Source organism: Pseudophryne corroboree, chromosome 6, assembly GCF_028390025.1.
Source record: "Pseudophryne corroboree isolate aPseCor3 chromosome 6, aPseCor3.hap2, whole genome shotgun sequence".
In the NCBI taxonomy this organism is placed as follows: Eukaryota; Metazoa; Chordata; class Amphibia; order Anura; family Myobatrachidae; genus Pseudophryne; species Pseudophryne corroboree.
The window spans coordinates 451,973,336-451,999,497 of record NC_086449.1 but is presented as its reverse complement, the minus strand read 5'-3'; the positions used below and the strand labels follow the sequence as shown (position 1 = coordinate 451,999,497).

The following is a 26,162-nucleotide window of genomic DNA, read 5'->3' as shown; positions in this document are numbered from 1 at the left end:
ATCTCCACGTTCCAATTACCCCTCACACCAGGGGTACCTCAGGTTCGTTGTACAAAACTGTCACTATCAGTTTCAGACGCTGCCGTTTGGTTTGTCCACGGCACCTCGGGTCTTTACAAAGGTAATGGCCGAGATAATATTTCTTCTTCGAAGAAAAGGCGTATTAATTATCCCATACTTGGACGATCTCCTAATAAGGGCAAGGTCCAGAGAACAGCTAGAGATGGGTTTAGCACTATCTCAAGAGGTGCTAAAGCAGCACGGATGGATTCTGAATATTCCAAAATCCCAATTAATGCCGACAACTCGTCTGCTGTTCCTGGGGATGATTCTGGACACAGTTCAGAAAAAGGTTTTTCTTCCCGAAGAAAAAGCCAAGGAGTTATCTGACCTGGTCAGGAACCTCCTAAAACCAGGAAAGGTGTCTCTACATCAATGCACAAGAGTCCTGGGAAAAAATGGTAGCTTCTTACGAAGCAATCCCTTTCGGCAGATTCCATGCAAAGGGATCTGTTAGACAAATGGTCAGGGTCGCATCTTCAGATGCACCTGCGGATAACCCTGTCGCCGAGGACAAGGGTATCCCTTCTGTGGTGGTTGCAGGAGGCTCATCTATTGGAGGGCCGCAGATTCGGCATACAGGATTGGATCCTGGTGACCACGGATGCCAGCCTGAGAGGCTGGGGAGCAGTCACACAGGGAAGAAATTTCCAGGGAGTGTGGTCGAGCCTGAAAAAGTCTCTTCACATAAGCATTCTGGAACTAAGAGCAATCTACAATGCTCTAAGCCAGGCGGAACCTCTGCTTCAAGGAAGACCGGTGTTGATCCAGTCGGACAACATCACGGCAGTCGCCCATGTAAACAGACAGGGCGGCACAAGAAGCAGGAGGGCAATGGCAGAAGCTGCCAGGATCCTTCGCTGGGCGGAGAATCACGTGATAGCACTGTCAGCAGTATTCATCCCGGGCGTGGACAACTGGGAAGCAGACTTCCTCAGCAGACACGACCTTCACCCGGGAGAGTGGGGACTTCATCCAGAAGTTTTCCACATGCTATTAAACCGTTGGGTAAAACCAATGGTGGACATGATGGCGTCTCGCCTCAACAAAACACTGGACAGGTATTGCGCCAGGTCAAGAGATCCGCAGGCAATAGCTGTGGACGCGCTGGTAACACCTTGGGTGTACCAGTCGGTATATGTGTTTCCTCCTCTGCCTCTCATACCAAAGGTATTGAGGATTATACGGCAAAGAGGAGTAAGACTAGTGGCTCCGGATTGGCCAAGAAGGACTTGGTACCCGGAACTTCAAGAGATGGTCACGGACGATCCGTGGCCTCTACTTCTGAGAAGGGACCTGCTTCAGCAGGGTCCTTGTCTTTTTCAAGACTTACCGCGGCTGCGTTTGACGGCATGGCGTTGAATGCCAGATCCTAAAAGGAAAAGGCATTCCAGAAGAAGTCATTCCTACCTTGATAAAGGCAAGGAAGGAAGTCACCGCGAAGCATTATCGCCGTATTTGGCGAAAATATGTTGCGTGGTGCGAGCAGCGGAGTGCTCCGATGGAGGAATTTCAACTGGGTCGTTTTCCTACTTTTCCTGCAATCAGGATTGTCTATGGGTCTCAAATTGGGATCTATTAAGGTTCAAATTTCGGCCCTATCAATATTCTTCCACAAAGAATTGGCCTCAGTCCCTGAGGTCCAGATTTTTATCAAAGGAGTACTGCATATACAGCCTCCTGTGGTGCCTAAGGTGGCACCGTGGGATCTAAATGTAGTTTTAGATTTCCTCAAATCCAATTGGTTTGAACCACTAAAGAATGTGGATTTGAAATATCTCACATGGAAAGTGACTATGTTACTGGCCCTGGCTTCGGCCGGGAGAGTATCTGAACTGGCGGCTTTGTCTTATAAAAGCCCTTATTTAATTTTCCATTCGACATAGGGCAGAGCTGCGGACGCGTCCGCATTTTCTCCCTAAGGTGGTATCAGCGTTTCACCTGAATCAGCCTATTGTAGTGCCTGCGGCTACAGACGACTTGAAGGACTCCAAGTTGTTGGACGTTGTCAGAGCCTTAAAAATATACATTTAAAGGACGGCTGGAGTCAGAAAATCTGACTCGCTGTTTATACTGTATGCACCCAACAAGTTGGGTGCACCTGCTTCTAAGCAGTCGATTGCTCGTTGGTTTTGTAACAAAATTCAACTTGTACATTCTGTGGCAGGCCTGCCACAGCCTAAATCTGTTAAGGCCCATTCCGCAAGGAAGGTGGGCTCATCTTGGGCGGCTGCCCGAGGGGTCTCGGCATTACAACTCTGCCGAGCAGCTACGTGGTCAGGGGAGAACACGTTTGTAAATTTTTACAAATTTGATACCCTGGCAAAGGAGGACCTGGAGTTCTCTCATTCGGTGCTGCAGAGTCATCCGCACTCTCCCGCCCGTTTGGGAGCTTTGGTATAATCCCCATGGTCCTTTCAGGAACCCCAGCATCCACTTAGGACGATAGAGAAAATAAGAATTTACTTACCGATAATTCTATTTCTCGGAGTCCGTAGTGGATGCTGGGCGCCCATCCCAAGTGCGGATTATCTGCAATACTTGTACATAGTTATTGTTAACTAATTCGGGTTATTGTTTAGGAAGCCATCTTTCAGAGGCTCCTCTGTTATCATACTGTTAACTGGGTTTAGATCACAAGTTGTACGGTGTGATTGGTGTGGCTGGTATGAGTCTTACCCGGGATTCAAAATCCTCCCTTATTGTGTACGCTCGTCCGGGCACAGTACCTAACTGGAGTCTGGAGGAGGGTCATAGGGGGAGGAGCCAGTACACACCACCTGACCTGTAAAAGCTTTACTTTTGTGCCCTGTCTCCTGCGGAGCCGCTATTCCCCATGGTCCTTTCAGGAACCCCAGCATCCACTACGGACTCCGAGAAATAGAATTATCGGTAAGTAAATTCTTATTATTTTTAACAACTTTGTGTAATAAACAAAGTTTGTGTACATTGAGTCATCAGAAAACAAAGGTTTGGCTAAAGTGACCTTCAGGCTGTGTGTATAAGGTGTATATGAAGCATAAATGCATTCTGTGCTTAGACTTGGGTCCTTCGCCATGATATCTCACTATGGTATGCAATCATTCCAAAATACGGAAAAATATGATATCCAAAATACTTCTGGTCATTTTGGATATAGGATACTCAACCTGTATATAATTTTTCTCTAACGTCCTTGGGGATGCTGGGACTCCGTAAGGACCATGGGGAATAGACGGGCTCTGCAGGAGATAGGGCACTTTAAGAAAGCTTTGGACTCTGGGTGTGCACTGGCTCCTCCCTCTATGCCCCTCCTCCAGACCTCAGTTTTACACTGTGCCCAGAGCAAGATGGGTGCACTGCAGAGAGCTCTCCAGAGTTCTCTGCCTAGAAGCATTTTTGTTTGGATTTTTTTTCTACCTTTTACTACTTTTTCACAGGGAGCACTGCTGGCAACAGGCTCCCTGCATTGAGGGACTGAGGAGAGAGGAGCAGACCTTCTTGTCAAAGATAGGCTCTGCTTCCTCGGCTACTGGACACCATTAGCTCCAGAGGGGGTGAACGCAGGTTCTTACTGGGCGTCCACCCCCGGAGCCGCACCGCCGTTCTCCTCACAGAGCTAGTAGTACAGAAGACAGAAGTAGTCAGGCGGCAGAAGCCTTCAGCTTCACTGAGGTAACGCACAGCACTGCAGCTGTGCGTCATTGCTCCCATACACCTCATACACTCCGGTCACTGTAAGGGCGCAGGGTGGGGGCGCCCTGGGCAGCAATATAAACCTCTGCATGGCAAAAAGACTATATACATGTACAGGTGGGCTCTGTACATGTATATAAAAGAGCCCCCACCATATTTTACTACGTTTGAGCGGGACAGAAGCCCGCCGCCGAGGGAGCGGGGCTTCTCCCTCAGCAGTCACCAGCGCCATTTTCTCTCCACAGCACTGCTGAGAGGAAGCTCCCCGGACTCTCCGGTGAAAGGGTGCTTAAAAGAGAGTGTGGGGGGGGGGCACATAATTGGCGGTTTACATATTATACAGCGCTGCTGGGGAAAAACATTTTGTGTTGGTCTCCAGGGTTATTGCGCTGGGGTGTGTGCTGGCATACTCTCTCTCTGGGGTATATGCAATTGTGGTAGAATTCCCGAAAATGTCGAAAAACGGGACATTTTCGCCCCCAAAAAATTTCGACAATGCAATACAGTACTTTTCGCCAAAAAAAGGCCATTCCAAATTCGACTTTTTGAAATTCGACATTTGTCAAATTCGACATTTCTGCAATGGTACAAATGCGGCATTTCGACAAAAGTATATTCAATTGAAGATTGTAAATTCGACAAAGGTGCTTTTAGACAGTAAATTCGTCATTTTCAATCCGCCACACTTTGCTGGCGGAATCTAATAATTTTTTTTTAAAAACATGTTTTTTTTTGTGTTTTTTTTTTTGGTAATAGCATATCTATTTATATTAGAAGGGATTAGGTACTTGGTTTGTCTATTTAGGAGGCACAAGTATTATTTATATATTTTTAAAAATATTATTATTATTTTTTTTAAATGGAATGGTGTAAAAATCAGAAGAAAAAAAAAATGCGTGGGGTCCACCCTCCTAAGCATAACCAGCCTCGGGCTCTTTGAGCCGGTCCTGGTTGCCAAAATACGGGAAAAAAAGTGACGGGATCCCCCGTATTTTAACAACCAGCAGCAGGCTCTGCGCCTGGTCCTGGTGCAAAAAATACGGGGGACAAAGAAAGTAGGGGTCCCCCGTATTTTTTGGACCAGCACCGGGCTCCACTAGCTGGACAGATAATGCCACAGCCGGGGGTCACTTTTATACAGCGCCCTGCGGCTGTGGCATTAAATACCCAACTAGTCACCCAACTGACCGCGGGTAACCCCACCGCTGACCGCAAAGTTCCCACCATTGAAACTAATGGAGGGAGCTGTGCGATGCGCGTCTGACAGCTCTGACGCACATACAGCCAATCAGGAGAGTGCCACGACGTGGCGCTTCCTGATTGGCTGAAGGGACCTTTCTGTGACGGGAGTCACGGGGGGTCTCTGCATTCGGGGAAAGGGGTCCCATGTGTAAACATGGGGACCCCTTTCAGTCCGCCTGGTTCGGGTAAATGCGTTTTTTTGTTCTGCCAAGTACGTGGATTACAATAAAAGAACTGGACACTGGATCAGGTGAGTATAATTTTATTTTCAGGTACCCTGGACGTCGACATTGGAGACGTGGCCAGAGTTTTTCCTGTTTTTTTTTTTTTTTTTTTTTTTAACATTTTTAAAAATCTTATCAAAATCCGTCAAATCGTCCGTTTTTCGACAGTGGGACTGTCGAATTCGTTTTTTATTGAATATGTCGAATTCCGGCACCCACCTGCCGGAATTCGACGGTCGAATTGTGTAGAATTTAAAAACGGGCGAAAAAGTGCTGCAATTCGCCCGGAATTGCATATACCCCTGTCTCTCCAAACGGCCTTGACAGGGATACTGTTTTCAGGAAAGGGGTTCCCTGTGTGTTTGTGTGAAGTGTTTCGGTACACGTTTGTCGACATGTTTGACGAGGAAGGCACGCTTAATGTGGAGAGGGAGTGCTTGAATGTCAGGTCACTGTCGGCAACGCCGACACCGGAATGGGTGGATATGCTGAATGTCTTGAATGCAAATGTCAATCTATTGCATAAAAGATTAGACAAGGCAGAAGCTAGGGATCAGTCAGGTAGCCAGTCCATGCCTGTCCCTGGGGCGCCGGATCCTTCGGGGTCTCAGAAGCGCACCATATCCCAGATCGATGACACAGATACCGACACAGATACTGACTCTAGTGTCGACTATGAAGATGCAAAATTACAGCCAAAGGTGGCTAAGGGTATACGGTACATGATTGCCATTAAAGAGGTTTTGCATATTACTGAGGAACACCCTATCCCTGACACGAGGGTACACATGTATAAAGGGAAAAAGCCTGAAGTCACTTTTCCATCCTCATTTTAATTAAGTGACTTGTGCGAAAAGCCTTGGGAATCTCCGGATAGGAGACCACAAGTTCCCAGAAGGATTCTCATGGCGTATCCTTTTCCACAAACTGATAGGACACGCTGGGAATCTTCGCCAAAAGTTGACAAGGCGCTGACACGTTTGTCCAAAAAGGTGGCACTGCCTTCTCAGGAAACGGCTTCCCTCAAGGAACCTGCTGATCGCAGGCAGGAAATTACCTTAAAGCACATTTACAATCATTCCGGTACTATTGCTCGACCGGCTATGGCGTCGGCGTGGGTTTGTAGTGCGGTTGTGGCATGGGCAGATTCCTTATCTACGGAAATTGACACCTTTATATAGGGACGCCATTCAAATGACCATAGAGCATATCAGAGATGCTGCCTTGTATATGAGGGATGCTCAGAGAGACATTTGTTTATTAAGCTCCAGAATAAATGCTATGTCTATTTCTGCTAGGCGGCTCTTGTGGGCCCGACAGTGGACGGGAGATGCCGATTCAAAGCGGCATATGGAGTCCTTGCCTTACAAAGGGGTGGAGTTGTTTGGAGACAGTCTCTCGGATCTTGTCGCTACGGCTGGTAAGTCAAATTTCTTACCTTATGTCCCCCCGCAGCATACAAAAAAGGCACCTCATTATCAAATGCAGTCCTTACTTTCCAGTAAAAACAAGAAGGTACGTGGATCATCCTTTGTTGCCAGAGGGAAAGGCAGGGGGAAAAAGCTGCACACAGCTATTTCCCAAGAGCAGAATTCCTCCCCTGCGTCTGCAAAGTCCACCGCATGACGCTGGGGCTTTCCGAGGGGAGGCAGGTCTGGTGGGGGCTCGTCTTCGGTTTTTCAGCCACGTCTGGGTTCACTCGCAGGTGGATCCCTGGGCATTAGAGATTGTTTCTCAGGGACACAGGCTGGAATTTGAAGACTTGCCTCCTCGCTGATTTTTCAAATCGGCTCTGCCGGCTTCCCCGTCAGAGAGGGAGCTAGTGTTGGCAGCAATCCAAAAATTGTATATTCAACAGGTGATTGTCACAGTTCCTCATCTCCAGCAAGGAGAGGGATATTACTCAACCCTGTTTGTGGTCCCGAAACCGGACGGTTCAGTCAGACCCATTTTAAACCTAAAATCTCTGAACCTGTACTTGAAGAGGTTCAGGTTCAAAATGGAATCACTCAGGGCGGTCATCGCCAGCCTGGAGGGTGGAGGGGGGGGGGATTGGATGGTGTCCCTGGACATAAGGGATGCTTACCTTCATGTTCCGATATTCCCCCCCCCCGCATCAGGCGTTCCTGAGATTTGCAGTGCAGGACTGTCACTACCAATTTCAGACGTTGCCGTTTGGGCTTTCCACGGCCCCCGAGAATTTTCACCAAGGTAATGGCGGAAATGATGGTGCTCCTGCGCAGGCAGGGGCTCACAATTATCCCATACTTGGAAGATCTCCTCATAAAGGCGAGATCTCGGGAGAGGTTGCTGGACAGCGCGTCTCTGTCCATGAAGACGTTGCAGATACACGGTTGGATTCTCAATATACCGAAGTCCCATCTAGTCCCTACAACGCGTCTGACCTTTTTAAAATCTCGAGCGGAACCGAAGCCTGCCACGCGAGGGGGCGGAGTTTGATCACTCGGCACTAACCAGCGCCATTTTCTCCAGAGGCTGCAGAGAATGCTGCCTCCCCGGACTCTCCCCTGCTGAGCATCAGAGGGCTGAAAAAAAGAGAGGGGGCACATATTTAAGGCGCAGTGAGTGGGGAAATCTGTATACATTTATATGTAAAAGCGCTATCTGGGTTTTTTTTTCCCTGGGTCAGTTGGCGCTGGTGTGTGCTGGCATACTCTCTGTCTCTCCAAAGGGCCTTCTTTAGGGAATTGTCCCCTTATAGTTATATCCCAGTGTGTGTGGGGTGTTGGTACGTGTGTCGGCATGTCTGAAACGGAAGGCTTATCCAAAGAGGAGGTGGAACAGATGAATGGTGTGTCTCAGTCGGCGGTGCCGACTCAGGATTGGATGGATATGTGGCATATGTTAAATGCTAGTGTAGCTTCACTGCATAAAAGACTGGACAAAGCAGAGTCCAGAGCGTCGGCAGGTAATCAATCTACAGATTGTACCGACTCTCGGGACCCGTCGGGGTCTCAGAAACGTCCCTTCTCACAAATAAGGGACACAGATACCGGCATGGACTCTGATTCCAGTGTCGACTATGATGAAGCAAGGTTGCACCCCAGGGTGACAAAGTATTCAGTGCATGATTATTGCAATTAAAGATGTGTTACATATCACTGATGAGCCCTCGGTGCCCGACACGAGGATACATATGTTTAAGGGAAAGAAACAGGTTATAAACTTTCCTCCTTCCCATGAAATTAATGAGTTATGTGAAAAAGCTTGGGAAACTCCAGATAAGAAACTGCAGATTCCCAAAAGGGTTCTTATGGCGTACCCTTTCCCTACACAGGACAGGGTACGTTGGGAATCCTCTCCCACAGTGGACAAAGCCTTAACACGCCTTTCCAAGAAGGTGGCGCTACCGTCCCCTGACACAGCGGCCCTCAAGAATCCTGTGGACCGCAGGCAAGAACCTGCACTAAAGTCTATCTACACTCATACTGGTACTTTGCTTAGACCGGCAATTGCGTCGGCTTGGGTATGTAGTGCAGTAGCAGCTTGGACAGATACACTGTCAGCTGACCTTGATACCCTAGATAGGGATACAATTTTGTTAACATTAGCTCATATTAAGGACGCAGTCTTATATATGAGGGACGCTCAAAGAGACATTGGTTTACTGGGTTCAAGAGCCAATGCTATGGCTATTTCGGCAAGAAGAGCCTTGTGGATCCGCCAGTGGACGGGGGATGCAGACTCAAAAAGGCATATGGAGGTTTTACCTTACAAAGATGATGTATTGTTTGGGGACGGCCTCGCGGACCTGATCTCTACAGCTACCATGGGTAAGTCAACCTTTTTACCTTTTGTTCCCCAACAGCAAAAGAAACCCCCACAATATCAGATGCAGTCCTTTCGGTCGCATAGATCCAGAAGAGGTCGGGGCTCCTCTTTCCTCGCCAGAGGTAAGGGTAGAGGCAAGAGGACACCTGCTGCGGCTGGTTCCCAAGAGCAGAAGTCCTCCCCGGCTTCCGCTAAGTCCACCGCATGACGCTGGGGCTCCCCTGCGGGAGTCCGCTCAGGTGGGGGCACGCCTTCGACTATTCAGCAGAGTCTGGTTTCAGTCAGACGTGGACCCTTGGGTGATAGAAATAGTCTCCCAGGGCTACAAGCTGGAATTCGAAGAGGTGCCCCCTCGCCGATTTTTCAAGTCGGCCTTACCAGCTTCTACTCCAGAGCGGAAGTAGTGCTAGCTGCAATTCAAACGCTGTGTCAACAGCGAGTGATTATCAGGGTTCCCCTGAGCCAACAGGGAAAAGGGTATTATTCAACCCTATTTGTGGTCCCGAAGCCGGATGGTTCGGTCAGGCCCATTTTAAACCTAAAATCCCTAAACCTGTACCTGAAAAGATTCAAATTCAAGATGGAATCGCTCCGATCGGTGATAGCTTGCCTGGAATGGGGGGATTTTATGGTGTCACTGGACATAAAGGATGCTTACCTTCATGTCCCCGTATATCCCTCTCATCAGGAGTACCTGAGATTCGCGGTACAGGATTGTCATTACCAATTTCAGACGTGGCCGTTTGGGCTGTCCACGGCCCCGAGGATTTTCACCAAGATAATGGTGGAAATGATGGTGATCCTGCGCAAGCGAGGAGTCACAATTATCCCATGCTTGGACGATCTCCTGATAAAAGCGAGATCAAGAGAGCAATTACTGGAGAACGTGTCACTCTCTCAGAGGGTGCTTCAGCAACTTGGGTGGATTCTCAATCTACCAAAGTCACAGTTGGTTCCGACAACTCGACTAGCCTTCCTTGGCATGATACTGGACACGGAACAAAAGAAAGCTTTCCTTCCATTGGAAAATGTCCAGGACCTCCAGAACATGGTCCGAGAACTACTGAAGCTGAAAAAAGTGTCAGCTCATCAATGCACTCGGGTTCTGGGGAAAATGGTGGCAACTTACGAGGCCATTCCCTTCGGCAGGTTCCATGCAAGGACGTTTCAATGGGATCTTCTGGACAAATGGTCTGGGTCCCATCTACAATTACATCAAAAAATAACACTGTCCCCCAGGGCCAGGGTGTCTCTTCTATGGTGGCTGCAAAGTGCTCACCTTCTAGAGGGTCGCAGGTTCGGCATTCAGGACTGGATCCTGGTAACCACGGACGCGAGCCTCCGAGGATGGGGAGCAGTCACCCAAGGAAGAAATTTTCAGGGACTATGGTCAGACCAGGAGTCCTGTTTACACATCAACGTGTTGGAGCTAAGGGCCATATACAACAGCCTTCGACAAGCGGAGATTCTTCTTCGCAACCTACCAGTTCTGATTTCAATCAGACAATGTTACAATAGTAGTTCATGTGAACCGCCAAGGCGGGACAAGAAGCAGAGTCGCGATGGCGGAAGCCACCAGGATTCTTTGCTGGGCGGAAAATCATGTAAGCACTGTCAGCTGTCTTCATTCCGGGAGTGGACAACTGGGAAGCAGACTTCCTCAGCAGACACGATCTCCATCCAGGAGAGTGGGGACTTCATCAAGAAGTCTTTGCAGAGATAACGGATCTCTGGGGAGTTCCTCAAATAGACATGATGGCGTCACGCCTCAACAAGAAGCTTCGGAGGTATTGTGCCAGGTCCCGGGACCCTCAGGCAATAGCAGTAGACGCTCTGGTAACACCATGGTTATTCCAGTCGGTCTACGTGTTTCCTCCTCTTCCTCTCATAACAAAAGTGTTGAGGATCATAAATCGAAAAAGAGTACAAACAATACTCATTGTTCCAGACTGGCCTCGAAGGGCCTGGTACTCAGATCTTCAGGAGATGCTCACTGAAGATCCCTGGCCTCTTCCTCTAAGGGAAGACCTGTTACAGCAGGGGCCCTGCATGTTCCAAGACTTACCGCGGTTACGTTTGACGGCATGGCGGTTGAATGCCGGATCCTAGCGGAGAAGGGTATTCCGGAGGAGGTCATACCTACTCTAATAAAGGCTAGGAAGGAGGTGACGGCGAAACATTATCACCGTATCTGGCGGAAATATGTCTCTTGGTGTGAATCCAAGAATGCTCCTACGGAAGATTTCCATCTGGGTCGTTTTCTCCACTTCCTACAGACAGGAGTGGATATGGGCCTAACTTAGGCTCTGTTAAAGTACAGATTTCGGCCTTGTCAATATTCTTTCAGAAGGAATTGGCTTCTCTTCCAGAAGTCCAGACTTTTGTAAAAGGGGTACTACACATCCAGCCTCCTTTTGTGCCCCCAGTGGCACTGGTTTGAACCCCTTAAAACGGTGGAGTTTAAATTTCTCACCTGGAAGGTGGTCATGTTGTTGGCCTTGGCATCTGCGAGGCGTGTGTCAGAATTGGCGGCCTTGTCTTACAAGAGCCCTTACTTGATTTTTCACGTAGATAGAGCGGAATTGAGGACTCGTCCTCAATTTTTACCTAAGGTGGTGTCTTCATTTCATATGAACCAACCTATTGTGGTGCCTGTGGCTACGAGTGACTTGGAGGATTCCATGTCCCTGGATGTAGTCAGGGCCTTAAAAATTTATGTAGCCAGGACGGCTAGAATTAGGAAAACAGATGCATTGTTTGTCCTGTATGCGGCCAACATGATTGGCGCGCCTGCTTCGAAGCAGACTATTGCTCGCTGGATCTGTAACACGATTCAGCAGGCTTATGTTACGGCTGGATTGCCGTTACCGCATTCAGGAAAGGCCCATTCCACTAGGAAGGTGGGCTCTTCTTGGGCGGCTGCCCGGGGCGTCTCGGCATTACAGCTTTGCCGAGCAGCAACTTGGTCGGGGTCAAACACTTTTGCAAAATTCTACAAGTTTGATACCCTGGCTGATGAGGACCTAGCATTTGCTCAGTCGGTGCTGCAGAGTCATCCGCACTCTCCCGCCCGAATGGGAGCTTTGGTATAAACCCCATGGTCCTTACGGAGTCCCCAGCATCCTCTAGGATGTAAGAGAAAATAAGATTTTAAACCTACCGATAAATCTTTTTCTCCTAGTCCGTAGAGGATGCTGGGCGCCCGTCCCAGTGCGGAAAATCTGCAAGACTTGTATATAGTTGTTGCTTACATAAGGGTTATGTTACAGTTAGAATCGGTCTTGGACCGGTACTGTTGTTGGTTCATACTGTTAACTGGTTATGTGTATTCCAGGTTATATGGTATGATTGGTGTGGGCTGGTATGAATCTTGCCCTTAGAATGATTAACAAAATCCTTTCCTCATATTGTCCATCTCCTCTGGGCACAGTTCTCTAACTGAGGTCTGGAGGAGGGGCATAGAGGGAGGAGCCAGTGCACACCATACTAGAAAGTTATTTTAGGTGCCCATGTCTCCTGCGAAGCCAGTCTATACCCCATGGTCCTTACGGAGTCCCCAGCATCCTCTACGGACCAGGAGAAAAAGATTTACCGGTAGGTTTAAAATCTTATTTTTTAGTCAATGTTATTATCGGTCTATCCTGTTGTAGCCCATTTTTGGCATGCGGTAAACCACCTGCTATTGGGCGAAAAATACATGGGATTCGGGATAAATTCCCGAACCCATGTGATATCGCCGCAAAATTGGGTCTCCTGTGGCTGCTGATCAGGAATTATGCTCCGTCACGCGAAGCATAATCCCCAATAAGTGCCCTAATAGTCCCTTGCAAAGCTAATATGATATCCTTTATTGTTTGCTGTACTTGTAATTTTGTCTAATGCATTTTAAATTATGTCATTGAATTATTATAGTAAATTTACGTCTTGAATATTGACAGATTACATTATCGTCTTTGATAATTGTGCTTTGTACACACTAGCAAATAAAGTCTGTAGATATGATAAAACCTGTGACCCCACAGCAAATATTGAATGTGTATATTTTTAGCTTGGCGTGCAGTATCTTTACATTTCTTCAATGGGGTTCTGAGGTTTGCAAAGAGAGATGTGAGCACTTCAGATCATGACTTCTGATCTGACCATTGCAGTAGCATTTGAAGCCATGTAATGTTCTGGCATACACACTATAAAATTTACATTAATCGGCCCAATAATTGTTTTGTTTATACAGAAAATTGTAGAATATCTTGCAGTGAGAATTGAAATTGACTGTTAATACAGTATTTAAAGATGTTTTACATTTTAATGTAATAGGGTCATGTCTGTAGAGGAGGTTATTTTTAAGGGTGGGGGGGAGTTTTTTGCAATAGTTTTGAAGGCAAAAGCAGGTTGACTTATTTTGCATTTAAAAAAACAAAAACAAATCTATGCTGCCAACCATGTCTAGAATCGTATCGAAGGCTATTAGAGATCCAGTTACAAACAGAACGCTTATTGCAACTAAGGATATTTTATCTCATATGCATAATTATTATGTTGCTCTTTACTAAAGGGTACATGTAGATATTTCTCTGCAGGATCGTATGTATACTAACAAATGCCCGACTTCCGATTTGACACATGGTCAAAGGGATTTATTGTCTAAAGATAGATCGGAGGAAGAATTACATACAGTTATTAAGAGTCTGCTCTCACAAATCACCGTGCCCTGATAGCTTGTCCGGTATCTATTATAAATTATTGAAATCGGAAATTACGCCTACGTTACTTGAATTGTATAATAAAATTATTGCATGATACCCCTAACTATCCTCCTTTTACAGAAACTTATCGTTCCCTAATCCCTAAACCAAATAGGGATCCATTGTTGGTGGAATCTTATCGCCAATTTATCGCTTTTAAATTCTGACTTAAAAATTTTAACCAACATTTTTGCTAATCAGTTGCAATTACTAGTGCCGGATCTGTTAACGTCTCATCAAATGGGATTTGTGAGAGGCAGACCCTCTGTTAAAGCTATTAGAATGGCAATAGAGGCTTTAATAGCTGGTACTAAAGGTAATACAGGTTGAGTCTCCCTTATCCAAAATGCTTGGGACCAGAGGTATTTTGGATATCGGATTTTTCCGTATTTTGGAATAATTGCATACCACAATGAGATATCATGGTGATGGGACCTAAATCTAAGCACAGGATGCATTTATGTTACATATACACCTTATACACACAGCCTGAAGGTAATTTTAGCCAATATTTTTTTATAACTTTGTGCATTAAACAAAGTGTGTGTACATTCACACAATGAATTTATGTTTCATATACACCTTATACACACAGCCTGAAGGTCATTTTAGCCAATATTTTTTATAACTTTGTGCATTAAGCAAAGTGTGTCTACATTCACACAATTCATTTATGTTTCATATACACCTTATACACACAGTCTGAAGGTCATTTAATACAATATTTTTAATAACTTTGTGTATTAAACAAAGTTTGTGTACATTGAGCCATCAAAAAACAAAGGTTTCACTATCTCACTCTCACTTAAAGTCCGTATTTCGGAATATTCCGTATTTCGGAATATTTGGATATGGGATACTCAACCTGTAATAACAATGTTACTAAGCCTAGATATGAATAAGGCATTTGACACGGTGGCCTGGTCTCATGTGTTTTCTATCTTGGAAAGGCGAGATTTTGGTGCCCTATTTGTAAACTTAATAAAATATTTTTACACTGCATCGTCTGAGACTTCTGATAAAGGGGGTTAGGAGTGAGCCTTTAACCATGTACAGGGGCACCCGACAAGGGACTACTCTGTCCCCCCTGTTGTTTAATCTATGCATTGACCCCCTCTTTAGAATTTGACAGGATTGGCCAGAGTTTTGTGGTATAAAAGAAGGTACAACTGAATTGAAGATTTCTGCTTTTGCAGATGATGTCTTACTCTATACTGCCAACCCTAGAGAGGCTCTGCAAAATATACTAGCTGAATATGGTGACATCTCGGGCTACACTGTCAACATGTCTAAATCAGAGGGTTTGTTATTACACTCGCAATTGAATATCCCTAGATGAGGATAACGATTGCCATTGAAATGGGTGTAGTTCGCAATTACATACCTGGGTATCCGATTGCCTAAAAGGGTATCTGATCTACAGTATATCATCTTAACATCACAAAATTGTTGGCAGAGATCACTAGGGAGCTGGAAGGATGGAGCCATCTTCTACTGTCTTATGTGGGTAGAGTCAGCCTCATAAAAATGGTGACATTCCCACGATTGCTATGTTTGCTACAAGCTCTACCACTTTTATGATTAAACAGACGGACTTGTTAGCTTTAAATAAAGCCTTCCGTAAATGTATTTGGAAATCTAAGTTTCCAAGTATTAGCTTGTTAAAATTGCAGCAAACCAAAGTTAACGGAGGAATTCATTTCCCTCATATTTAATCTTATAACTATGCTGCGACTCTCAGATTTCTATGTTGATCGGTTACATCGCACGGACATATATGCGAATACGTCCATTGAACGTGGATTTTTGGAAAACTGATTTCATTAGTTTTTTTACATCTTCATGATGCTGAGGTGTCTGAAGGTTTGAGGAATAATCCTTTGTTATGGTCTATCAGAAAATTGTGGCATATACTTAGACATAAAAATAATTTTAATGCTCATAACACGTTATTCTTGCAATTTCTACACAATCCGGAATTTCAGGGTGGCTGTGCAGGACACAATACATTCTGCTGCGTAAAGTTTGGTGAATGTGGGATTTTTTATTGATAAAGATACTAGGCGCCCACTCCAGTGCTCACAGGCTTTAGAGAAATTTCCGACTTTTCGTAAATTTCCTTTCACTTATATGTAAGTAAAAAATGATACCTGCATTGTAACCAGAGGTTTTTCGGATAATGACTGGGTAAGTAGTCTGGATGCCCTCCTTAATCCTACTCCTGCAAATAGACGAGTTATTTCCATCCATTATTCTAATCTGCGTCCTCGGATAAATCATGCGGAGACGCATACGGGAATGTTGGGATGGGTGCGGACTATCCCACTTAATTGGTCCAGAAAACTATTGCTGGCAATTCAGTATCAGGAGATGTTCCTGAATATTTTCCATAAAGCATATTTCTCTCCCCATAGATCCATTTCTAGCAGGGATGTCTGCCTCTCCGTCGTGCACTCGTTGCCTTTCCCCAATAGCAGATACATATCACTACTTTTGGGATTGCTCCCTTAATACAGCGTTTTTTGTTACAAATATTATTCTTCAGTGCAGTTGGTCAATTATTTTCCACTCACTGAGATATGGGTGTTGTGCGGTATATTGCCGGAGGGGCAACGAGTGGCAAAAGGATGCAATATATTATTATTATTCATAAGTGGCACGCAAAGCAAGACATGGATTGATGTACACCCCCCCACAATCACTAAATCTTTTTAAAGAGAAACATTTTTCCATTTTTTTAATATGGAATGGATAGAGACGGTATTGGATGGAGATAGACGGGTAATGAAGTTTATGGATACGCGGGAAAGTTGCATTGCCTCCTTACACTTGGATGTGAGACATAAAATTCATGCATCTATTAAAAATACACATTGGTATGTCATACAGGTTACGGCTGGAGAACAACCAATTGATATTACTACTTAATCTGACAAGTGGTGACTTGATGGGATAGGTTGGGATATTAGGCCGCCTCTCCGCTCTGATAGTCGTAGTCGGCTGCATAGAGAGAGGCTATTGTTATGAGCTGTAACAGTATACTTTAAGTCTTTGCTCTCTTGCTAAAAAAAAGCATTATGCTATTATGCTGCTTCATTGTCTATTTTATGTATTTGCCTTTTATTAAATCTGTGATGTCATTTTGGAATTCATATATACATCTGAAAATACTGATATTTTGTATCATAATGTCTTTATAACTTTAATGCTGTAAATGCTTATGTTTCAATAAAAAGAACAGTTAAAAAAAAAAAATCTAAATAAACACCCCCAAGCCCCCCCCCCACCCCCAAATATCTTTTAAATCTTGCCAAAATTATTGTAGAAAGTCTCTTTTACAAACTTGGACCAGATTTATATTTCTCCTATTGTGTCTGTATGCTTGCGATGGCTTGCAGTTCACCTTTTTAAAGAGGTTGTGTGGCTGGGAAAGTAAGCAGTCTTTGGGCACTTCGACTCTAATTTTTATTTTTCTTGGTTTTAGTTGAGTAAACGATTTTCTAGGCTTTTACATTTTTATATGAAGTACAGTAGTTAATATCTGCTTACGGCAGGTTTGCATGTTTGATTTTTGTTGTGTTTATAATTTGTTTCTTTAAATTGTAATGTGCACAGTCTCTGGTGTATACAGAGTGGTTAATCAAGTAACCTACTTATATAGGGGTCCAGTTATCAAAGCGTTATGGCTATTTAAAACCTGTTGTGTATGATAAATGCTCCAGCCAATCCGCTCCCAACTGTTATTTTTCAAGCACAGGGGCGATGTAGTGATGATAAAACTGTGATAAGTAGAAGGTGATAACGCACAAGCCAATCGGCTCCTAACTACAGTAATTTTCTCTAACGTCCTAGTGGATACTGGGATGACATTAGTACCATGGGGTATAGATCTGGTCCATTGGAGCCTGGCACTTTAAGAAATAGTGTGTGCTGGCTCCTCCCCTCTATGCCCGTCCACCAGCCTGTTTAGAAAAATGTGCCCAAGGAGCTGGATGCATTCCTCTGGAGCTCCAGAGAGTTTTCTTCAAAACTTTAGTTTATTTTCAGGCAGCACTGGTTGGTTACCAGTCCGCCTGCGTTGTGGGACTTAGGGGTGGACCGAACCAACCTCCTATAGGGTTAATGGTTCGTATCCCCGCTGACCGGACACTAAGCTCCTGAGGCGCTGTTTCACATACCACCGAGTTGTGCGCACAAACTGGCAGCATGCCGCCACCCCTAATAGGTGCTGAAGTAGAGGGATGACACCGGGGTCCAGGTCAGCGGTTCCCCAGTGACAAGTGGCGGCATTAGGGCGTGTCGGTCACCTGGCTGCGAGCTGTGGTGCCCGCTGCGGACCCCAGACTGGCGCTGAGATAAAGGGGGTTATTATACTGAGTTTTTGCAAAATCACCATGTTTACAGCCAGTATAAACTGTAAGGGACTGCGCGCCATTGAGGGGGTGTGGCTTCCCGGAGAGTGGGACCAGAGGCTGAAAGGCGCCATGTCCTGCTGCTGCTGACTGCCAGGCTGCATGCTGAAGCTGCTCCTCCACAGACCCCACAGAATCACCAATTATACTGCTACCAGGGGGGGTTTATAGAGAGGGGGAAGCATATAAGCGGTGGTGACACTGCTGCCTTGCTAGATATAGATAGATAGATACATAGATAGATATATTTATTTATTTTATACACACACACACACACCAATATTCCTTTGCGCCACTCTTTGCTTTGTCAAATGCTTCGGTGACTACCTCAGTGTGTATACATAAGTGGGTTCCTGTGCGCTGGATCGTCCATCCCAACAATAACCAGGCTGCACTCTTGAGTCTTCATATCAAATGTAAAAAACGCTGTTTTTCAATAATAGTCACATCAATGCCAAAACAATACAGACATAGTGCACGGTCACCGACGTTTGAACGCCTTTAAGGCGTTTTCTTCAAGGTGCTATGCTGCTGTGTGAAATATAGTTTGGTTTCTTTCACACAGCAGCATAGCACCTTGACTATATAGATAGATCGATCTATCTATCTATCTTCTCTATACCTAGCGGAGTGCTGCTCTGACTGAGGTATTGTGTGTTGGTCCCAATCCTCTGTCTGGGGTTGTTGTGCTGTTTCTCTACCTGTGTTTTAACTGCACTGTTTATTCACCTAACTCTGTCTTTCTGCTATAAGAATGTCTGGGAAAAAGACTGGGAATCAATCAAAGGCACACCTTTGAAGGTAGTATGCAGTACCTTCACAAGGTAGTATGCAGGAACCTGAGTGGTTAGTCATTCAAAGGCATGATTACTAATGTTAATACAGAGTTGGCTACAGCCAGACAGGAAAGGCAGACCCTTAAACAATCTGTAGATCATTTTTTCCTTAAGGCTGCTGACCACAGACAGGCTCCTCAGACCTCTTTGTTGGTCTCTCATAAAGGCACGCTCCCACAGGTGCTCCAGTCTGACTGATTCTGAATTACCGGAGCTGGATGAGGGAGAGATAGACGTGGAAGATATCAATTCTCTGTCTCCAGGTGTTGAGGCCCTGATTTATTCTATTAGATAAGCCTCAACATACCGGATAAGGAGACAGAACCAGAAGAGGAATTGTTTTTTAATCTGAAACCAAAATACTCTGCCACCTTTCCTATATCAAAGGAATAAAACTCCCTTTTTAAAGAGGCGTGGGTCAATCCTGACAAGAAATTTCAAACTCCTAAACTGTTCCTAAATTCCTTTCCTTTCCCTCCTGAGGATAGAAAAGTATGGGAAAATCCCCCGTCCGTGGATACGTTAGTGCCCAGGCTGTCACGTAAAATTGTACTTCTTGTACCTGGGTTTATCTCTCTAACACCCAACTGATCGCAAAATTTAGACTACACTCAAATCAATTTATACTGCAGTGGCTGTAGCTCAAAGGCCCACTATAGCTAAGCAGCTTGATTTCTAGGGCCATGGTAAAAGGGTCTGAGAATATTATAATGGTGTTTGACTCCCTACCTCAGGATGAGATCATGAATCCAGGATGCTGAAAATTTTATGAGTGAGGCCTTTAAAAAATCATGTCTCATCAATGGCCGTACCACAGCTTTGGCGGTCTCAGCTCGCAGGGCTCTGTGGCTGCGACAATGGTCAGCGCATGCTGATTCCTATAAAGGTGTGGAGAATCTTCCTTTTACAGGGGATGCCTTGTTTGGGGAAGAACTGAACAAGTGGATTTCTCAGGCGACGGTGGTTAAGTCTACCTGTCTGCTACGCCTCCTGCTAGATGTCCCTACCCTGGGCCCTATCTGCAGTCCTTTCGTGTAGCCAGATTCAGAGGCAGAGCCAGTGGTGCCTCAAATGCTGCTAGAGGAAAAAGCGGTAAGTCCCGTAAACCAGCAGCTGCCGGATCTCTGAACCAGGCCTCTGGATCCTCATCCACTAAGCCCTCTGCGTTACTGTTGGCCCAAGCAGCAGCAGGGTGATTTTCAGGTAGGTGCTCACCTTCACTACTTCGCCCATGTGTGGGCACCGTCCTGCCGGGATTCTTAGGTGAGGGAACTAATATCCCAACGATACCGATTGGAATTTCAAGCACTACCTCCTCGCAGATTGTTCAAGTCAGGCTTACCAGCTTCACCCATAGCAAAGGTTACCTTGTAAGACACCATTCAAAAACTGCTACACAGTGTCTCAGAAGGTATTCCTTTTAATGGACAAGGCCCTGACTATCCAGGCTATGGTCCACGCGGTTCTCAGGCCCCGCAAGATCTCAATTCAGCTTTGCATCCGCCTACTGGGCAAGATGGTAGTTTCCTACGAGGCAATCCAGTACGGCAGATTTCATGCCTGGCCGTTCCAGCTGGATCTGCTGGACAAGTGGTCAGGGTCTCGTCTGCACATGCACCAGAGTATAGTTCTGTCGCCAGAAGCACAAATCTCCCTGTTTATGGTGGCTACAAGTCTCTCACCTTGTGGAGGGTCGGCGTTTCAGTACCCAATCCTGGATTCTACTGACAGCGGATGCCAGCCTCCGAGGTTGGGGGGGCTGTGACCCAGCGGGCTCAGTTACATGGGGAAGTGGTTAATTCAGGAAAATGCACTATAAATGTTCTGGAACAGGGCAATTTACAATGCTCTTGTGCAAGCCTCCTCTCTTCTCCAAAATCAAGCCATCCTGGTGCAGTCGGACAATGCTACGGTGGTGTCGTACATAAACTGGCAGGGAGGAACAAAAAGCAGTGCCGCAATGCAAGAGGTGTTGCGGATACTGCTCTGGGCGGAAGCCAACGGAAGGGCCATCTCCGCCATATTCATTCCAGGTGTGGACAATTGGGAAGCGGACTTCCTCAGCATGCACGACCTCCATCCGGGGGAATGGGGCCTTCACCCTCAGGTGTTTCAACAACCGGTACACCGGTGGGGCTTTCCGGCGATAGACCTGATGGCTTCTCGTCTCAAAAGAAATTTCGCCGTTACTGTCCCAGAACGAGCGATCTGCATGCTGCAGCAGTGGACGCTTTGACGGCGCCGTGGTCTTACCCGTTCGTATACCTGTTTCCTCCAATCCCACTCATTCCCAGAGTTCTAAAAAGACTTAAAAGGGAAAGCGTTCAGTTAATTCTAATTGCACAGGATTTAGCTCGACGGGCCTCATATGCAAACCTCCTGATCATGTCTCTGGAGGAATCATGGCTTTTGCCGCTTCTCAAAGATCTATTTCAACAAGGACCGTTCGTCTATCCAGACTTGAGGTTACGTTTGATGGCTTGGAAGTTAAGAGGGAGATTCTAGCCAGAAAAGGTCTCCCATCCAAGGTTATTTCCACTATTGTCCAGGCCCGTAAAGTGGTCATGTCAAAACATGACCACTGTATCTGGAAGAAATGTGTTTCTTGGTGTGAGGGTAGAAAATATTCTCCTGCAGAGTTTCAACTTTCAAGCTGTTTTCTGCTCTTCCTGCAAGCAGGCGTGGATATGGGCCTAAGGTTAGGCTCCATCAAGGTTCAGATTTCGCGCTCTCCTTCTTCCAGAAACAACTGGCAGTACTTCCGGAAGAACAGACATTCCTGAAGGGTGTTCTTCGCATTCAACCACCTTTTGTCCCTCCCACGGCTCCGTGGGATCTTAGTGTGGTATTGACCTTTCTACAGTCGGACTGGTTTGAACCCTTGCACAGGGTGTACTTGAAATATCTTACTTGGGAGACTGTCATGTTGCTGGCTTTAGCCTCTGCTAGCCGTTTGTCAGAATTGGGGGCCTTATCCTGTAAGAGCTCATATTTGATATTTCGCGAGGATAGGGCGGAGCTCAGGACTTGCCTGCAGTTTTTGACTGACAAGTATTTTCGGCCTTTCACATTAATCAACCGATAGTGGTTCTGATACTGTCGAATATGTCTGTTGCTCCAAAGTCCTTGGACGTTGTGAGGGCTTTGCGGATTTACGTCAAGAGGACAGCTCGTCACAGAAAGTTTGACTCGCTGTTTTTGTCCTTTTATGACGCTACCAAAATTGGATGTCCTGCTTCTAAGCAGTCCATTGCTAGTTGGCTCACATTGCCTATTCTTCGACAGCGTTGCCACTGCCGAGTTCTATCCAGAGCCACTCCACAAGGTCGGTGGGTTCTTCCTTGGCGACTGCCCGGGGCATCTCAGCCTTACAGTTGTGCCGTGCTGCTACTTGGTCTGGTTCGAACACGTTTGTAAAGTTCTATAGGTTCGACGCCTCCAGTATTTCCTTCTCTCATGGTATCTCCGTCTCCTCAGGCACAGTTTTCTTAGACTGACTCTGGTACAGGGGAGTAGCCAGCACACACTAATGATTTCTTAAAGTGCCAGGCTCCAATGGTACCGATCTATAACCCATGGTACTAATGTCATTCCAGTATCCACTACGGACTACGAGAAAAGGAATTACCGGTAGGTTTTAAATTCCTATTTCTCTGACGTCCTAGTGGATGCTGGGAACTCCGTAAGGACCATGGGGAATAGCGGCTCCGCAGGAGACAGGGCACATCTAAAGAAAGCTTTAGGATCACCTGGTGTGCACTGGCTCCTCTCCCTATGACCCTCCTCCAAGCCTCAGTTAGATTTTCTGTGCCCGACGAGAAGGGTGCACACTAGGGGCTCTCCTGAGCTCTTTGTGAAAGTTTTAGTTTAGGTTTATTATTTTCAGTGAGACCTGCTGGCAACAGGCTCACTGCCTCGAGGGACTAAGGGGAGAAGAAGCGAACTCACCTGCGTGCAGAGTGGATTGGGCTTCTTAGGCTACTGGACATTAGCTCCAGAGGGACGATCACAGGTTCAGCCTGGATGGGTCACCGGAGCCGCGCCGCCGGCCCCCTTACAGAGCCAGAAGAGCGAAGAGGTCCGGAAAAATCGGCGGCAGAAGACTTTCCTGTCTTCAGATAAAGGTAGGCGCACAGCACCGCAGCTGTGCGCCATTGCTCTCAGCACACTTCACACTCCGGTCACTGAGGGTGCAGGGCGCTGGGGGGGCAGCGCCCTGAGACGCAATAAATCGATAGAAAACCTTTTATGGCTAAAATAAATGCATCACATATAAATCCTGGGCTATATGGATGCATTTAACCCCTGCCAAAACATACAAGAAAACGGATGATAAGGACGCCGAGAAGGGGGCGGAGCCTATCTCCTCAGCACACTGGCGCCATTTTCCCTCACAGCTCAGTTGGAGGGAAGCTCCCTGGCTCTCCCCTGCAGTCACTACACTACAGAAAGGGGTTAAAAAAGAGAGGGGGGCACAAATTAGGCGCAGTATAAACAATACAGCAGCTATAAAGGGAAAAACACTTATATAAGGTTATCCCTGTATATATATATAGCGCTCTGGTGTGTGCTGGCAAACTCTCCCTCTGTCTCCCCAAAGGGCTAGTGGGGTCCTGTCCTCTATCAGAGCATTCCCTGTGTGTGTGCTGTGTGTCGGTACGTTTGTGTCGACATGTATGAGGAGAAAAATGATGAGGAGACGGAGTAGAGTGTCTGTAATAGTGTTGTCACCCCCTGGGGGGTCGACACCTGAGTGGATGTACTGTTGAAATTGCGTGACAGTGTCAGCTTTGTATAAAAGACAGTGGTTGACATGAGACAGCCGGCTACTCAGCTTGTGCATGTCCAGACGTCTCATACAGGGGCTCTAAAGCGCCCGTTACCTCAGATACAGACGCCGACACGGATACTGACTCCTGTGTCGACGGTGAAGAGACAACCGTGATTTCCAATAGGGCCACACATTGCATGATTGAGGCAATGGAAAAAGTTTACACTTCTGATAATATAAATACCACCAAAAAAAGGGGTATTATGTTTGGTGAGGAGAAACTTCCTGTAGTTTTCCTGAATCTGAGAAATAAAATGAGGTGTGTGATGATGCGTGGGTTTCCCCCCGATAACAATTGATAATTTCTAAAAAGTTATTGGCAGTATACCTTTTCCCGCCAGAGGTTAGGGTGCGTTGGGAAACACCCCCTAGGGGGGATAAGGCGCTCACACGCTTGTAAGAACAAGGGCTCTACCCTCTCTGGAGATGGCCGCCCTTAGGGATCCTGCTGATAGAAAGCAGGAGGGTATCCTAAAATGTATTCACACACATACTGGTGTTATACTGCGACCAGCAATCGCCTCAGCCTGGATGTGCAGTGCTGGGTTGGCGTGGTCGGATTCCCTGACTGGAAATTTGATATCCTAGATAAGGACAGTATATTATTGCCTATAGAGCAATTAAAAGATGCATTTCTATATATGCATGATGCACAGCGGAATATTTGCCGACTGGCATCAAGTATAAGTGCGTTGTCCAATTATACCAGTAAAGTGGTCAGGTGATGCGGATTCCAAACGGCATTTGGAAGTATTGCCTTAAAAAAAAAAAGGGGATGTACCCCAGGTCGCCTCTCAAAATAAGACGCCGTATTATCAGGCGCAGTCCTGGTTGGCAAGCGGACAAAAGGGTTCCTCTTTTCTGCTCGTGACAGAGGGAGAGGAAAATGGCTGCAGAGATCAGCCAGTTCCCAGGAACAGAAACCCTTTTCCGCCTCTGCCAAGCTCTCAGTATGACGCTAGGGCTTTACAAGTTCAGGCACGGTGGGGGCCCGTTCTCAATGAATTTCAGTGCGCAGTGGGCTCACTCGCAAGTAGACCCCTGGATCCTTCAGGTAATATTTCAGGGGTACAAATTGGAATTCGAGACGTATTCCCCTCGCCGTTTCCAAAAGTCTGTTTTACCGACGTCTCCCGCTGACAGGGAGGCAGTTTTGGAAGCCATTCACAAGCTGTATTCCCAGCAGGTGATAATTAAGGTACCCCTCCTGCAACAGGGAACGGGGTATTATTCCACACTATTGTGGTACCGAAGCCAGACGGCTCGGTGAGACCGATTTTAAAATCTAAAATCTTTGAACACTTGCATACAGAGGTTCAAATTCAAAATTGAGTCACTCAGAGCAGTGATTGCAAACCTGGAAGAAGGGGACTACATGATGTCTCGGGACATCAAGGATGCTTACCTTCATGTCAAAATTTACCCTTCTCACCAAGGGTATCTCAGGTTATGGTACAGAACTGTCACTATCAGTTCAGACGCTGCCGTAGGGATGGTCCACGGCACCCCGGGTCTTTACTGAAGTAATGACCGTAATGATGATATTCCTTCGAAGGAAGGGAATTTTAGTTATCCTTTACTTGGACAATTCCCTGATAAGGGTGAGATCCAGGGAACAGTTGGAGATCGGTGTAGCACTACCTCAGGTAGTGTTGCGGCAGCACGATTGGATTCTCAATATTCCAAAATCGCAGCTGGTTCCGACGACTTGTCTTCTGTTCCTAGGGATGATCCTGGACACAGTCCAGAAAGAAGGTGTTTCTCCCGGAGGAGAAAGCCAGGGAGTTATCCGAGCTAGTCAGGAACCTCCTAAAACCGAACCAAGTCTCAGTGCATCAATGCACAAGGGTTCTGGGTAAAAATGGTGGCTTCCTACGAAGCAATCCCATTCGGCAGATTCCACGCAAGACTTTCCAGTGGAACCTACTGGACAAATGGTCCGGGTCGCATCTTCAGATGCTTCAGCGGATAACCCTGTCACCAGGGACAAGGGTATCCCTCCTGTGGTGGTTGCAGAGTGCTCATCTTCTAGAGGGCCGCAGATTCGGCATGCGGGACTGGGTCCTGGTGGCCACGGATGCCAGCCTGCGAGGCTGGGGAGCAGTCACACAGGGAAGGAATATCCAGGGCTTATGGTCAAGCCTGGAGACATCACTTCACATAAATGTCCTGAAGCTAAGGGCCATTTACAATGCTCTAAGCTTAGCAAGACCTCTGCTTCAAGGTCAGCCGGTGTTGATCCAGTCGGACAACATTACGGCAGTCACCCACGTAAACAGACAGGGTGCCACAAGAAGCAGGAGGGCAATGGCAGAAGCTGCAAGGATTCTTCGCGGGGCGAAAAACCA

General features: G+C 46.4%; 1 protein-coding gene across 7 annotated transcripts in view; it reads left to right on the top strand.

Annotated features, from left to right (window-relative positions):
- BRD1 (bromodomain containing 1) overlaps positions 1-26,162 on the top strand; it is a 262,579-nt gene that overhangs the window by 112,656 nt on the left and 123,761 nt on the right. The window lies entirely within an intron of this gene.